Genomic DNA, 14,249 nt, shown 5'->3' on the forward strand with positions numbered 1-14,249 from the left:
AAACCTGTTTAATAAATAGGTAACCACTAACCAATAACCACTTAGGCTCTTAGCCTTAGACCTTAGCCCAACCCAATCCGATCCAACCTGTTTTATACATTAAGCAGCACAAGAAAAAAAAGAAGGTAAATTTAGAAAACATTACAAAAATCTTGTCCCAACATCATTGACATTAAAAAAGCATTCAATCTTTACAAAAAGCTGAACATAAGGAATACAAGTATTTATTCATTCATCTAATACCAACAATATTCAAAAAATATTTAATCTTTACAAAGATAAGGAATACAAGTCAAATCATCCAAATTTACATATGGAATAGCCCGAAAAGAAAATCTGCTTCACATAGAACAAATATCAATATACATGATGGCCTCTGATGCTAGGAAAGCATGGTACTTCTTAGCAAGCTTTTTGACCAGCTTCTTGTTTTTATTCATTTTTTTAGTGCTTCAACATCCATATAGTCAAGCCCTATTTTCTCTGTCTGCAGAAGACATAATCAAGCATTAGTATAATATTTTGTTGCTGCAAATTGTAATTAATGAAAATGAGCTACTAGATGTTTTCATTTTTCTTCATACATTGTTCATCAACAGATATAATGCAGATGTAGTTTAATGATCTTGTCCCTAAGTTATTTAAATCAATAATATGTATTTCACAGCTTACAAGTGATGAGCTTACCAGTATAGGGCCTATAGGCGAGTGATGAGTCGCAATTCCTCCGGTTCCAAGAATGCTTGTTGAATTTGAGCTCTGGCATGCCTTTTTGTATTAAGAAAGGTCCAAGTTCCTCTGCCTCTCCATAGACAATAGAAGAACAACCAGGCCCTGAATTCAAATGCATTGGACAAGTTATTTGTATGATGTTTGCCATTAAAAATTATATTAGGTAAACATAAGATCTGCTGAAATGCTTATCTTTTTGGGGGTCATAGTTTTTCAGACCAATTTGTAGCTCAATGGTTTCAGTAAAATTGCGCTTCTTCTCTCGAGAATCATTTGCAATCTGAGAGATTGCTTCCCTCAAAACATCACTCTGTAACTTACTGTAGAAATGGTGAAGAGAACAGGTAGTCAGTTTTCAATCACAAGAATATAAACACTGACAAAAATGTGGCTGCTAAAACACGATATTTCTATAACCCAGAAAGCAGCAGCGTATCGTAGAAAAGAGCCTGTATCGCAAAAAAGTTGATTAATACAACTTGATTAATACAAATCAAAGAGCTCGTATCGCAGAAAAGTTGCGATAATAGATGTCAGGAAATTAATGAAAAGATAAGGAGAGAAAAGAGTTTGGTACCTCAATATAAGGGGACAAAAGTTATGTGATCGAACAGATCAAGTACCAGCTGCCTGCACCAACTTCAGATCACAATTTAAGTTCATATCGGGCACAAGAGAGCAATAGCAAAGAGCTGAACAGCATTGCATACAACCAAGAATATCAAGTACCAGTTGCCTGCACCAACTCCATGCATCCCTAACAAACAAAGCCAGGCTAATAGAACTACAACCAAGAATCACAGACCCAGATCATCAGACCAACTGAACACCTACTATCTCCACCTCTTGTCCCTCTAGGGATGGCTAGTAGACTATTATTGAATAAAAATAAAAACAGCATTGCATACATCAAGATGAATTTCCTTTTGCTTGGCAATCTCCAGATGAATTTTCTTGCTATCCCAAAGTTACAAACTTACAATAGCAACCTGTGCAAAAAAAGAATCTAGCAAAAGAAACTATCAAATAGCTATATTGAATAACATAAGATTATAAGAATGAAGCTATGTGGAGATAAATCATGAAAAAATCATCATGAAAAAGCACACCATAAATGTTCAGCATCAACATCACCCTCATGTAAAGCAGCTGTCCAAACAAATCAACCTCCACAAATGTTGAAATTAAATGAGAACCCTTTCAAAGTATATCTAATTGCAAGCAGCCAAAGGTAAAGAATAATCATTTGCTAGATTGAGTGGAACAAATCTAGGGGAATAACCATCCTGAAACATTAACATTTAGGCCAATCATCAAAATTTACCTGCAAGAAAAGATTTTTTTCTCAAAATTCTTACTGATTTTGGTTAATTTTCTTCAACACCTCAAACAATTTTCTAAAGGATTCGAACAGAAAGATGTAAGCAGGGTAAAAGTAACAGGAAGCTCATGGAAGAAGAGCAACCAGTGTCGCAAGACCTGTTCGTCTCCTTATCTGCCACTCTAACGAGAAGCACAGCCATCGATTAGACTGAGCATCAGATACCTCATGGCATTCATATTTTATCTATCGGACTAACAAATCAAAAATAAAAAAAAACAGCAAAACGTTTATGCAATCTCAGCCGAAAGATGGTGATTAATTTGATGAATAATCATTGCAACTCAGCAATAAACAACAACTTCATCACAGATTGCACAACTATCGACAAAAATCCTTGTAAACGAATTGGAAACACCTTAACAAAAGAACAAGGTCTGACTTTTTTAATTAAGTTCTTTGAGAAAAAGAAAAGAGGAAAGACTGAAACATCAAAGGAAGAAAGAAGAAAAGATAGATCTTTCTTACCTCGGTAGAGCAGAGGATCCGAGCCGCCACGGTCGCCGTCGATGGGGAGGCCGAAGTTGTCGGCACAGGGGAGGAGAGGGCGGAGGCAGAGGTCCGGAGGAGAGGGCTCGGGAGGCGAAGAATCCGAAGGAGAGCAAAGGGGAGAGACTCGAGAAAGACTGAGGGAGGGAATAGAGCTCGGGCGGCACACAAACCCTAACCCTAAGTCCCTAACTAAGGAGAGGTCGCGGATGGTGGAGTGTGGTCCTCAAGCCGCCACGATCGCCGTCGACGGGGAGGCCAAAGTTGTCGGCACGGAGGAGGAGAGGGTGGAGGCGAAGGTCCGAAGGAGAGGGGAGAGGCTCGAGAGAGACTAAGGCCTGACCTGAGGGAGGGAATAGCCAAATGGAGCTCAGGCGGCGCAGCACAAACCCTAAATCCTAACCCTAAGGGCTCGTTTGGTTCGCAGGAAAGGGAGGGGGGAAAGTGTGGTCAACGGAAAAGTAATGAAATGCCTCTTGTTTGGTTGGAGTTTTCAAAGGAGAGAGATGGAAAAGTTGTATTCCCATGGGAATATGATTCCCACATTTCATGGGAAAGTCTTTCCCATGAGAAACATGGGAAAGTTACTTTCCCATGAAGTGGGAATCACTCCTTTTTTATTTTTTCCCAAAAAGACCCTTCAGCATTAAAGAAGCATTAAAGAGGCATTAAAGACCTAATTTTTATTAAGGGCATAATAGGAATTATATATAACTTTCCTAGGAAAGTGGGTGGCCAACCAAACATAAGCACCTTAGAAATTTGTCACTTTCCCATGGTCAACCAAACATGCCAAAAGTACTTTCCTAGGCATCCTCTTCCTAGGAATTTGTTTCCCAGGAATCATATTCCTAGGAAGGAAAATGCTTCCCGCGAACCAAACGAGCCCTAAAAGGAGAAGAGTAGGAGACGGGAAGTCGGGAACTCGGGCAATCGATAAGTCACGGACTGTGCCTTGGAGTTGGAGACTGTGCGGACGCGATAAATATTAAATTGGGCCAACGCGGTGTGTTGGGCCGAGGCAACTAAAACGGGCTGAGGCGGGGAGTTAGGCCGGCCCTAGGCTTTGTGGGTTGTGGCCCTTGTCTATCAGCCCAAAAATTAAACGGGTTAAACAGGTTACACGGGTCAGACATATAAAATCCGTATCCGACCCAATTAATAAACAGGTTTAACGGGTCAACCTGTTTACGACCCGAACCTGTTTAGGCCAAACCCAAACCTGTTTATGGCGGGTCGAACACGGGTCGGGTTGGCGGGTCGGGTCACATTTTGCCACCCCTAATACCGCGGCAGCTTCGCTCCCAGGAAGAAGGAACAGGGGTTTTCCCTGTTCCGGTTCCTTGGGCCTGGGCTGAAGGCGGCTGGACTGCCGCATATGTCCCTCTAGAAAATAACTTGAGACACATTTTTCATTTTTCTCATGATGCTGGAAAATTAAGTGCTGCGTGCAAGGAACAACATTTGATATGATTGCTTGGTCTTAACTTGAAATTTCTTGGCATCTTCATCTGGCCGCCACTTTATTGAGGCTATGTGCTGCTGGATATATCTTTCTGAATCTACTTTTGCTGACTTAGTTTTTATACACCTATTGATCTCTGTGTATGATGTTTGTGCCGCAGGTACCCGATTTATAGGATACCAACAGGACCAACATTAAAAGATCTGGATGCTTGCTTTTTGACGTTCCACTTGCCGACTGCACCTCCTAAAGGTAAATGTCTTTTTTTGGGGACGAGAAGATGTAAATGTCTTTTTAACTACCGTTCCAATGCATACGCTATGGGAGAAACATATCTTACACTTATTTACTCAAGTACAACTAATAATTTAAACCTGTCGTGACACCATATCCAAAATTGGATCACATGAACAACAAAATACTAGCATTAAGAACAAAAATGAATAGGATTTCTTGGTGAAGTGCTATCACGAGAAATTTTTTGGATAATTGACCTAGAGGGTTTGTAAAACACACTCCTCTCCCATGATTATCAATTTTCAGAGCATTCAAAATAGAGACTGCAAGGGATGTGATGGGGGGCGAAATGGATCGTCCAGCCCACATCTAAAAGACCGCCTGGTTCTGGCCCAATAAATAGTTCGGTCGAATCTTCGGTCCGGCCAGGAACCAGCTCGGCTTCAAATACTCATCGACTCCCCCAACCGAGTTCGGGGAGCCTCCAATGTTCGCCGACCCGCCCCGACCAAGCTCGGGGCGCCTGCTTCAGTAGTACACCCCGACCCTCGAGCTCGGGGCGCTCCACCAAGCACACCTCATAACTCGGAGAGCTGAGCTACCCCCAGCACTCGTCTGACCGACCTCGCCAAACGCATGATGCGACCTCTCAACGAGGTCGGCCTCGCCCACAGCCGCGCCCATGAGGGCGCCCATGCCCTCCTACGTGGCCGTACATTGCGACGCCACCGCACCACACTTCGATAGCCGGCCCTCAACAGTCAAAGGACGGCAACATGACTACTCCAGCCATACCCTACTACGAATGTCAACATCTTACCGTTCTTGAGAACGGATGGCACCACATGCCACCAGCCAGCCTTAGCTGCGCGCCATTCGGCTCAGAGCCACACCCCCTTATGATGAGGGCGGACAGTGCCTCTGCCACCTGGGCCTCTCCACCGAAACTATAAATAGCCCAGACAGGTAATTTTTAAGGGACTCTTGCCTGGACCAAATTCACCCCACTCTAACTTGATCGTTGGAGGGCCCTCACTGGAAACACCGGTGAGGCTTTGTGCAAGTCCGCCGCCGTCGTGCAAGAGGTGGCTCTCGTCTTCTTCTTTCAACAATCAGCGGCTCCCTCGACTCTACCGGCGTGGTTACCCTCAGGCCAAATTTGAACCACAACATTTCTGGCGCTAGAGGAAGGGCCTGAGTCGTGATCATGAGGCTCAGGAGTCACGGAGCTCCGAATGCATCGAGAAGCCGGGTATCGCCACCCAACCGCCCTTGTCAAAATCCACCCCCTGCAGTGCCTGCACCAGCGGGCCAGGTCCCACACGTCCAGCCATAGCAATTTGACTTACTCTTTCAGTAGGTTCAAATACTGACCGCAGCTGTCCAGGGTCTACAATGAAGCAGGGCCCAATCTACGCCCCCTCTCCGCGGGTGTGGGTCCACGGGATGCCACCCGCGGCGTCGTTCCCCTACCAGGCAGCATACGGCGGGCGAAAGGGAGCCCTGCTGATGGGGACATCAGCTAGGCCACCATTTTATTTACGTATTTTTTTATTTTTATTTCTGGGCTTATTTACATTTAGGGCTTATTTGTGTTATTTGTGGGCTTATTAGGATTTATTTCTGTGTAAGGGGATTTATGCAAATTGTGTATTTAGGCCCTATATATAGGAAACTATTTTCATGATTAGGGTTTAATGAAGAATTAAGAATTTCTTTTCCCATATTTTCCTCTTCTCTCTTCTTCCTTCTCGTTCTTCTTCCTCTCCTCTTCTCCCTCTTCTCTCTGTCGCTTTCCCTCACTTCTTCTCTTCCTACTCTTCCTCCCCTTCCTCTGTTTTTACATTCTACCATTACAGCAGTCAACATTGAAGTAGCAGCGTGACAGTCACCACTTCCGGGATTAGTCCTACACCAACTTGGTATCAGAGCTTTGGCGAGCTCTGCCTCTATTGCCAAAGCCCCGAGCCAGTTTATGCTGGGTTTGTCCCTGTTTTCCACGCAGGAGCCTCCAAACAGAGTCCTTCCGAGTGATCTGTTTTCTCTTCCTTTCCAAAAAAAAGAAGAAGAAGAACAACGAGATCTCTGAGGCTGGTCTTCCCCGTCCACCGGTCATCATGCCCGACACCACCATCAACCGCGGTACCCTCACCGTGTTCGACATTGTTGGGGTATGCGGAGACCATTGGTGATGAAGAGAATTGAAGGAGAATCAATTCTGCATAGTTCTGTCTGGCGGACTGTCAGAGTCGACTCGAGCTACAATCGAGTCGACTCGGGAACAGTCGAGTCGACTCGAGGCCCGTCGAGTCGACCCGAGAGGAGAAAGGTCAGAAGACCGAGAAAAACCATGTTTCTGTCTGGACTGTAAGAGTCGACCCGAAGGTTGGTCGAGTCGACTCGAAGCATCGTCGAGTCGACTCGAGCTACAGTCGAGTCGACCCGAGATCGTGCCAGTTATACTAGGATTTATCCAGACGTGCCCGAGGCGACTCGAACTACAGTCGAGTCGACTCGAGCTCGCGGAAAATCATACGGACGAGTTTCCTGTGGTGTTTTTGGTGGCGTTTCGACGGCTATGATCATCTGAAGGTCTTGAGACTATATATAGGACTCATGAGAGCTCTAGGGCATGTGATTCCAATATATCTTGAGAGAGACTCTTGTTTTGTGAAGCTAGGGTTCTAGAAAAGAAGAGGATTGGGATCCTGCTTCTTGTGCAAAGGGCATTCTGTGTGAATCTCTTATAGAGCGATCGCTTGTGATCGTTCAGGTGTGTGCTATCTCTGTAATCAGTTTATCCTAATTGAGACTTGGAGCGGTGGAGGACGTAGGCTACTCGTAGCCGAACCTCGTTACATCTTTGTGTTTGCTTTGCTATTTTCTTCCTTCTTCTTCCTTTGGTTTGATAATCCGCTGCGGTGCTCAAGTGTTTTACCCTATTGATACCAGGGGTAATCTTTTGCCCTTCGTAGCGGAGCGAAGAGGTGATCCTTGAGTCCGGTATCGAGGGAGCGAGAGAGTGCTTATCCGTTTATTCTTTCTTTGCTTGTCCGACGTTGGTGGTGGTACCGGTGTGAGTGGGTTCCGGCATTGGCGCTGCCAACAAGTGGTATCAGAGCTATTGGTATTCTGCAATGGCGGATGAAGGGAAGTTGCGAATTGAGAAGTTCAATGGCACGAACTTCGGATTTTGGAAGATGCAAATAGAGGATTACCTTTACCAGAAGGATCTCTATTTACCTCTTGGAGGTAGAGCGAAGAAACCAGAGAAGATGCCCGATGAAGACTGGGAGGTCCTCGATCGGAAGACGCTCGGCACCATTAGATTGTCACTTGCATCCCAAGTGGCATTCAACATCAAAAACGAGAAGACGACGATGGAGTTAATGGCAACATTGTCGCGAATGTATGAGAAACCCTCAGCATCAAATAAGGTATTTCTCATGAAGAGGTTGTTTAATCTTCATATGAAAAATAGCGGCAGCGTAGCAGAATACCTCAACGAGTTCAATGGACTCACGACCCAGTTGGAGTCAGTGGAGATTAGTTTTGACGATGAGATTCGGGCATTGCTAATCCTCTCCGGATTGCCTGATAGCTGGGAGGGCTTGGTGATGGCGGTGAGCAACTCTTCGGCGACGGGGAAGTTGATCTTTGATGACGTTGTGGGAGTGCTTCTGAGTGAAGAAGCAAGAAGGAAATCTTCTGGAGCTACAGAGTCGTCTGGAAGTGCACTAAACACCTGTGACCGGGGAAGACAAAAGAAGGACGGTCGATTTCAAAGCGACTCGAAGTCGAGATCCAGCAGGTCTCGAGCACCTCAGAACAAGGGAGTGAAGTGCTGGAACTGTGGAAAGACGGGGCACTTTAGGAGGGACTGCAAATCTCCTAAAGGGAAGCAAGACGACCACACCGAAGGATCAGCAAGGATCTGGCAAATCTTGTTGAAGACGGTGACATGGATGCCCTCGTTCTATCTTTATCTACCTGTGACGAGTCTTGGGTGATAGACTCGGGCGCGTCTTTCCATGCTACATCCCAACGGAAGCTTCTTGGAGGATATGAGAAGGGAGACTTCGGCAAAGTCTACCTAGGGGATGGAGAGCCTTGCACCATACAAGAAAGGGGAAGCACGGAAGTGAAGTTGATTTCTGGATCTTCACTTGAGCTTGAGGACGTACGGCACGTGCCTCAACTGCAGAGGAATCTGATTTCTGTTGGACAGTTGGCGAGCTAGGGGTACAAGACTACTTTCACAGCTGATCAGTGGAAGATATCCAGGGGTTCGTTGATGGTGGCTAGTGGCAAGAAGGTTGGGACACTTTATGTCGCCAACGGCATGGAGAACTCTATTGGAGTTGCTGCAGCAGATGTGGACGCCAAGTTATGGCATTGCAGACTTGGGCACATGAGTTATCAGGGACTGGAGGTGATGCACCAGTTGGGAAAGCTGCAGGGTCTCAGGAGTGTTGAGATGGACTTCTGTGAGGATTGTGTTCTCGAAAAGCAGAAGCGTGTTTCATTCAATAAAGAAGGTAAACCTCGGAAGCAAGAAAAGCTAGATCTCGTGCACACGGACGTGTGGGGGCCTGCATCGGTTTCTTCCATTGGTGGATCTTAGTACTTTGTTACTTTTATTGATGATGCTACCAGGAAGCTTTGGGTGTTCTTCTTGAAGCACAAGTCAGAGGTATTTGGGGTCTTCAGGAGATGGCAGACGATGGTAGAACTCGAGACAAGAAGGAGGTTGAAATGCCTGAGATCGGACAACGGTGGTGAGTATTGTAGCATGGAGTTTGAGGACCACTGTGCAGAGGCTGGGATCGTCAGGCAGAGGACAGTTCCAGGGACACCAAAACAAAATGAAGTTGCTGAAAGGATGAACAGAACAATTAAAGAGCGTGCCAGGAGTATGAGGATACATGCTGGATTGCCACAGCAATTTTGGGCGGAAGCAGTTAACACTGCTGCCTACTTGATCAACAGAGGGCCATCAAAGAAACTTGAATTTGGAATTCCTGAGGAAGCATGGATACTGAAGAAGATTGATTTGGCGCACTTACGAGTATTCGGTTGTACCAGTTATGTCCATGTTGATTTCAGTCAAAGAATCAAACTAGACGCCAAATCAAAAAAGTGCATTTTCGTTGGATACGGAGGTCAACAGTTTGGGTATCGTTTTGGGGATCCCGAACATAGGAAGATCATTTGTAGTAATGATGTGGTATTTAATGAGAAAATGCAGCAGAGCACTGAATCAGAAACAAAACCTATTGAGCCGTGTTTTGTGGATCCTGAAGAGGAGTTTACAAATTCTGGTCAGAAGACTCAGTCAGAGCAAGAACCTGAAGCATTGGCACCCTCTCCACAACTAAGAAGGTCCACTCGTAGTACTCATGGGAAGCCTCCTCAAAGGTATGATGGGACTCTTAGTTATTTGCTGCTCATAGATAATGGCGAACCTGAATGCTTCACGGAGGCATTGGAGGTTGATACCAAGGAGGAGTGGGAGTTGGCCATGGATGATGAGATGGAGTCATTGGCCATGGTTGATACCTGACCTCGCACGACTCGGTAAGGTCCTTCCCAGTTTGGGGCTAGTTTTTCCTGCTCGGTGGGCTGAGAAGCCTCATCCCTCCTGAGGACAAGATGGATTCAGAAGTGCGCAGGCGCTTCGGGGGATCCCTTTCCTCGGCTGGCCCTCCGACCGAGGTTCCCCTATTGGTGTTGATGGTGCCTGCGAGGGGTCTGTTGGCATTTGGATCTTCGGGCTGCTCGGTGTTTTCTGCTGGCCTCCTTTCCTCGCGCCGGTTCCGTACAAACCGGTTCAGCACTCCGCGACGGATGAGCGCCTTGATCTCGTCTCGGAGCTGGAAGCAATCCTCCGTATTATGGTCGTGGTCTCGGTGGAAGTGGCAATACTTCCTAGGATTGCGGTAAGCTCCGGGATCCCTTATCGGGGGTGGAGGCCGAAAATAATCTCGGCCCTCGATCTCCATTAGGATCTCTATCCGGGGAGCGTTGTGGGGGTGTAATTCTCATACCTTCCCGATGGTACCCGTGGCCGGGCTGGAGATCTTGGTCGGGGCGGGGACCTTGGTCTGCGCTGTCACTGCTGCCGAGGTGGACTCCTTAGCCGCAGCAAGTTTTTGTTTCGGCGGGAAGACAGGCTTCTCTGACGGCCGCGCTCCTCGCGGCGTTTCTTCTACTTCTTTGAAGCCTGCTCGGTCTTACCCCGCCTGGAGGCGATGGCCTTCTCGGCCTTTGCATACTTCCGAGCTCGGGACAACATTTCGGTGAAGTCAGCAGGGAAGCTCTTCTCGATGGAGAAGAGAAATCTGTAGGAGCGAGCCCTAGTCTTCAGTGCCGACATGGCTATCGACTGGTCGAGCTCACGAACCTCCCAGGTTGCAGCGGTGAAGCGGTCGAGGTACTCCCTGAGAGATTTTTCCTCCCGCTGCTTGACATCCAGGAGGGAGTCCGACGTTCGCCGCTGGCGTCGGCTGGCAGCAAACTTGGTGGCGAACTACTTGCTGAGCTGCTCAAAAGAGGAGACCGTGCTCGGCTTTAGCCCAAAAAACCAAAGCCGAGCCGTTCCCTTAAGGGTCGGTGGGAAGGCTTTGCAGAGCACAGCCTCCGAGGACCCTTGCAGTGCCATGAGAGCTCGGTAACTCTCCAAATGATCGAGGGGGTCGGTAGTTTCGTTGTAGGGCTCCACTTGGGGCATCTTGAATCTCAGTGGGACCGGCTCGTCCTCGATCTGGCGGAAAAAGGAGGACTTCGTGGTAAATTCAAAGTCACCCTCGCGCCTCGTCTTCTTGCTATGGAGCGCCTCAATCTGGCGCTCAAGATTCTCGACCTTCCTGTCGAGCTCCCCAGCTTGGGGGATTGCCACAGTAGTCTGCTCCGACTCGTGACGGTCCAGGGCTGACTCAGCTTCCGAGAGCTATGGCCTTCTGTCTAGGCCCCTCCCCGACAGTTCTCTCCGGGGAGACACTCGTTCTTCATTATTAGCCCTGGAGGAGCCATGAAGATTTTGGCCCTGGGGGATCGGGCCATTCGGAGGAAGCATCGGCTGGACCTGGGCCTGTGGAGGTAGCATAGGTGGGGCTTCCTCACGCCGCAGCCTTGGACGGCAGCGGCCAAAGCCTGGACTTGCTGCACCAGGATGTTGAACTGTTCCGGTTGGACTTGGGGAACCGGATCAGCCGGAGATGACGAGTTCTGGACTGAGTGTCCAGGACTTGGTGGAAGACACCGGAAAGCATTGCAGGCTCCTTTACTTCTCAACTTCATGGCCACGATTCGGGCCCTTTCCGTCGGCTGAGAGGGAGGAGCTCCGGTGCTGGAACGGCACTGTTGCTAGAAATTGGACCCGGGGGCGACCGTCGGCTGAGAGGGAGGAGCTCTGGTGCTGGAACGGCAGGAGAAGGCAGTCCGTCGGCGGGCGGCGTCCTCCGGGGGACCTGCAAGAAGCCGGTGGCCGGAGTTTTCGGCACCGGCCCTCCGATGCTTAAGTCAGAGAGGGCTAATATGTAAGGGGAGAAAGGAGATATGCTTTTCTGAGTTTTTTGAGTCCAACCCCCTCTAAGGTAGAGGGGTTCCCCTTTTATAGTGGGGTATTGTATTACCTGTGAAGTGATGGGGCGAATGGTTCTTTTTTTGTCATAATTGAACACGATCGTGTGCATTAATATAGTGTCGTGGGAGATCAAACTGGAGTCAGTGAGTCGTCGTGACGGATCGGATGTGGCGGAGTAGTTCAACTGCCTGTCGTGGAGGGCTTGAGATCCGTAGATAACACGCGCATTGATTGTTGAGTGAACCGGAGATCAGCAGAGGCCATACGCTTTAATGGTTGAGTAAACCGGAGTTCAGCAGAGGCCATACGCTTTAATGGTTGAGTGAACCAGAGATCAGAATAGGCCATGCGCTTTAATGGTTGAGTGAACCGGAGATCAGAACAGGCCATGCGCATTAATTGTTCACGGCGAAGCAGGGTATGGTCTTCGGTTGAGCTGCGGAAGGGCGTGACGTTAGTAGGTGAGCGGTGAGGTTGGGCTTTTGAAACTAGGCTCCCGAAGGAGATTAGACCGAGGTCGAATGCTATGACGGGACATCTCAGAGTCCAGCATCTGGCCGGGCGCCGAGCTGAGCTAGTCGCCTTCAGGTTGGGCGCCTCCGAGTCGGGCGTCTTCTGGTCGGGCGCCCGAAGGTCGGGTGCTTTCTGGTCGGGCGCCTGCAGGTCGGGTGCCTGTAGGTCGGGCGCCTCCTTGTCGGGCGCCCACAGGTTGTTCTGGGATAACTTAGTTTTTTCCCTAACAACTTCCTTCCTGCCCAGTCCCACATGCCCCAAATCATGTTTCCAGTCTACCATAGGGAAAAAAAATTTCGTCCTCTAGACATTATTTTGGGCTTACACATCTCAAAGCGAAATAAAAATGATCCAATAGTCGCGGGTGATGAGAGCACAAAAGTGCAATCGTCGTACCATCTTAATTAGTATTATAGTTAATCATTAATGATAAAATTAGTTAACTAACATTGTATTTGTGTTTAAGTGCAAGTAATCCAGGAAACCCAATAACATTGGGTTTGAGCCCAATGCCCGGCAGCCCGAGCTCAACAAATTCCCCAGCTGCCATGCATGCATGAAATCCCGGCCGTCCACGCCTCATCCGAACCTGCATTTAATAAAACATCACTAGACCATCAACTGTCCGCATCAGTGTCATCCCCGTGCTAGCTTCTACAAAATGCGTCTCCAGCTCTCAGCCCGTATCTGCATCCCATGACTTGTCCGCACCTGCAGCCCAGCACTCCATCCTCCCAGTTCCATTCCGTGATCAACGGCCCCCAACGCTCCTCTTCCGCACTTCAAAATAATGAAGGGAGATCCTCCGAAACTCTTCACCCGGATCCATGCCTTCGTTCAAGCGCTCGTTCAAACGCAGCCCAGCACTCCATCCGCCCGTGATTCTCCCCCAAATCCCAGGCGATCGCACGTCCGTCCGTGATCCCACGTTGCTCCCCCGCTTCTGCTTCCTTTCTCCGTGATCCAAGCATTCTGGATTGGTCGCCTCCACCGCAATCTCCCAGCAATTTCTAGATCATGCGATGAATGCCAAGCTTTCCGCATCCATCCCGTGCGTACGCCCCATTCCTCTTCTCACGTGATGCATCCAGACCGACGTCCGTCCATATTAGCTCCCCTCTGCACTCCCGGCGATTTTCCAGCTTCCATGGATCAAGCTTCCGCGAGTAATGCATCCAAGGATTCTCGCTTCCAATTCGGCACCCAAAGAAGGAAATCCCAGCATCCGTTTCTCCTCCCGTCGATCCTCGGCACTCTTCATTCCGAATCAGCCTCCTCTCAGCATTCCGTGGCTAGCTAGATGGGAATCCACGTCTCAGCCTTCCCATGATCCCGCGTCCGTTCCGAAGAGATGATCCCGCGCACGATCCCAGGCGCCCATTCCTCCTCCTCTCCATACGCAATCAAGGCTGGCTTCAAGGTCTTCGGCGATTTATAAGAGGAGGACGGGAGGAGAGGGGGAGGAGAGCTCGGTTTTGGGTGGTGGCCGGCGGGTCCAAGGAGGAGGAGAGGAGCTCGGTGGAGGGCCAAAGAAACAGGGGAAGAGGCGGACGAGGGAGAAGGAGAGAAGGCATTGCTCTGTTTTCAATGAAGTTGAAAACAGAGCATTGCATTTTTTTTAAGTTTTCTGTTTGAGTTTAGTTTTTTTTTTTATTTACGAGAGCAATGTATTTTTTTAGTTTAATTGAAAGTTTTAATTGAGAAGTTATGTTTTGAGTTTCAGAGCATGTTGTTCTTATTTTTAGTTTTATTTTTGGTTTCTCTTTGAGTTTTAATTTTTGAGAGTTTATTTAGGTAGAAAGTTGTATTTATTCTACAATTTTAATTTCTGTTCTGCAATACATTAA

The 14,249-nt window shown here is 48.0% G+C and overlaps 1 long non-coding RNA gene and 2 other non-coding genes across 18 annotated transcripts; all 3 read right to left on the minus strand.

Moving 5' to 3' along the window:
- Positions 1-208: 208 nt before the first annotated feature.
- On the minus strand, positions 209-2,984 carry LOC149768403 (uncharacterized). Of its 16 annotated transcripts, none has more exons than XR_016399585.1 (6): positions 2,582-2,983; positions 1,842-1,899; positions 1,641-1,721; positions 1,310-1,516; positions 688-1,181; positions 209-487 (listed from the first exon to the last, which is right to left on the minus strand). It is a non-coding gene; the product is annotated as an uncharacterized LOC149768403 (long non-coding RNA). The 16 variants fall into 16 exon arrangements; XR_016399583.1 differs by having other exon boundaries at positions 1,641-1,738; XR_016399581.1 differs by having other exon boundaries at positions 1,842-2,056.
- On the minus strand, positions 2,149-2,290 carry LOC149768404 (small nucleolar RNA F1/F2/snoR5a). The gene has a single exon (XR_016399697.1). It is a non-coding gene; the product is annotated as a small nucleolar RNA F1/F2/snoR5a (small nucleolar RNA).
- Positions 2,347-2,431, minus strand: LOC149768405 (small nucleolar RNA Z196/R39/R59 family). Its single transcript, XR_016399699.1, has one exon. It is a non-coding gene; the product is annotated as a small nucleolar RNA Z196/R39/R59 family (small nucleolar RNA).
- Positions 2,985-14,249: the final 11,265 nt, after the last annotated feature.

This window comes from Phoenix dactylifera, chromosome 2 (assembly GCF_051530095.1).
Source record: "Phoenix dactylifera cultivar Ajwa chromosome 2, Ajwa_hap1_PhDact_Kaust_v1.1, whole genome shotgun sequence".
NCBI classification, from domain to species: domain Eukaryota; kingdom Viridiplantae; phylum Streptophyta; class Magnoliopsida; order Arecales; family Arecaceae; genus Phoenix; species Phoenix dactylifera.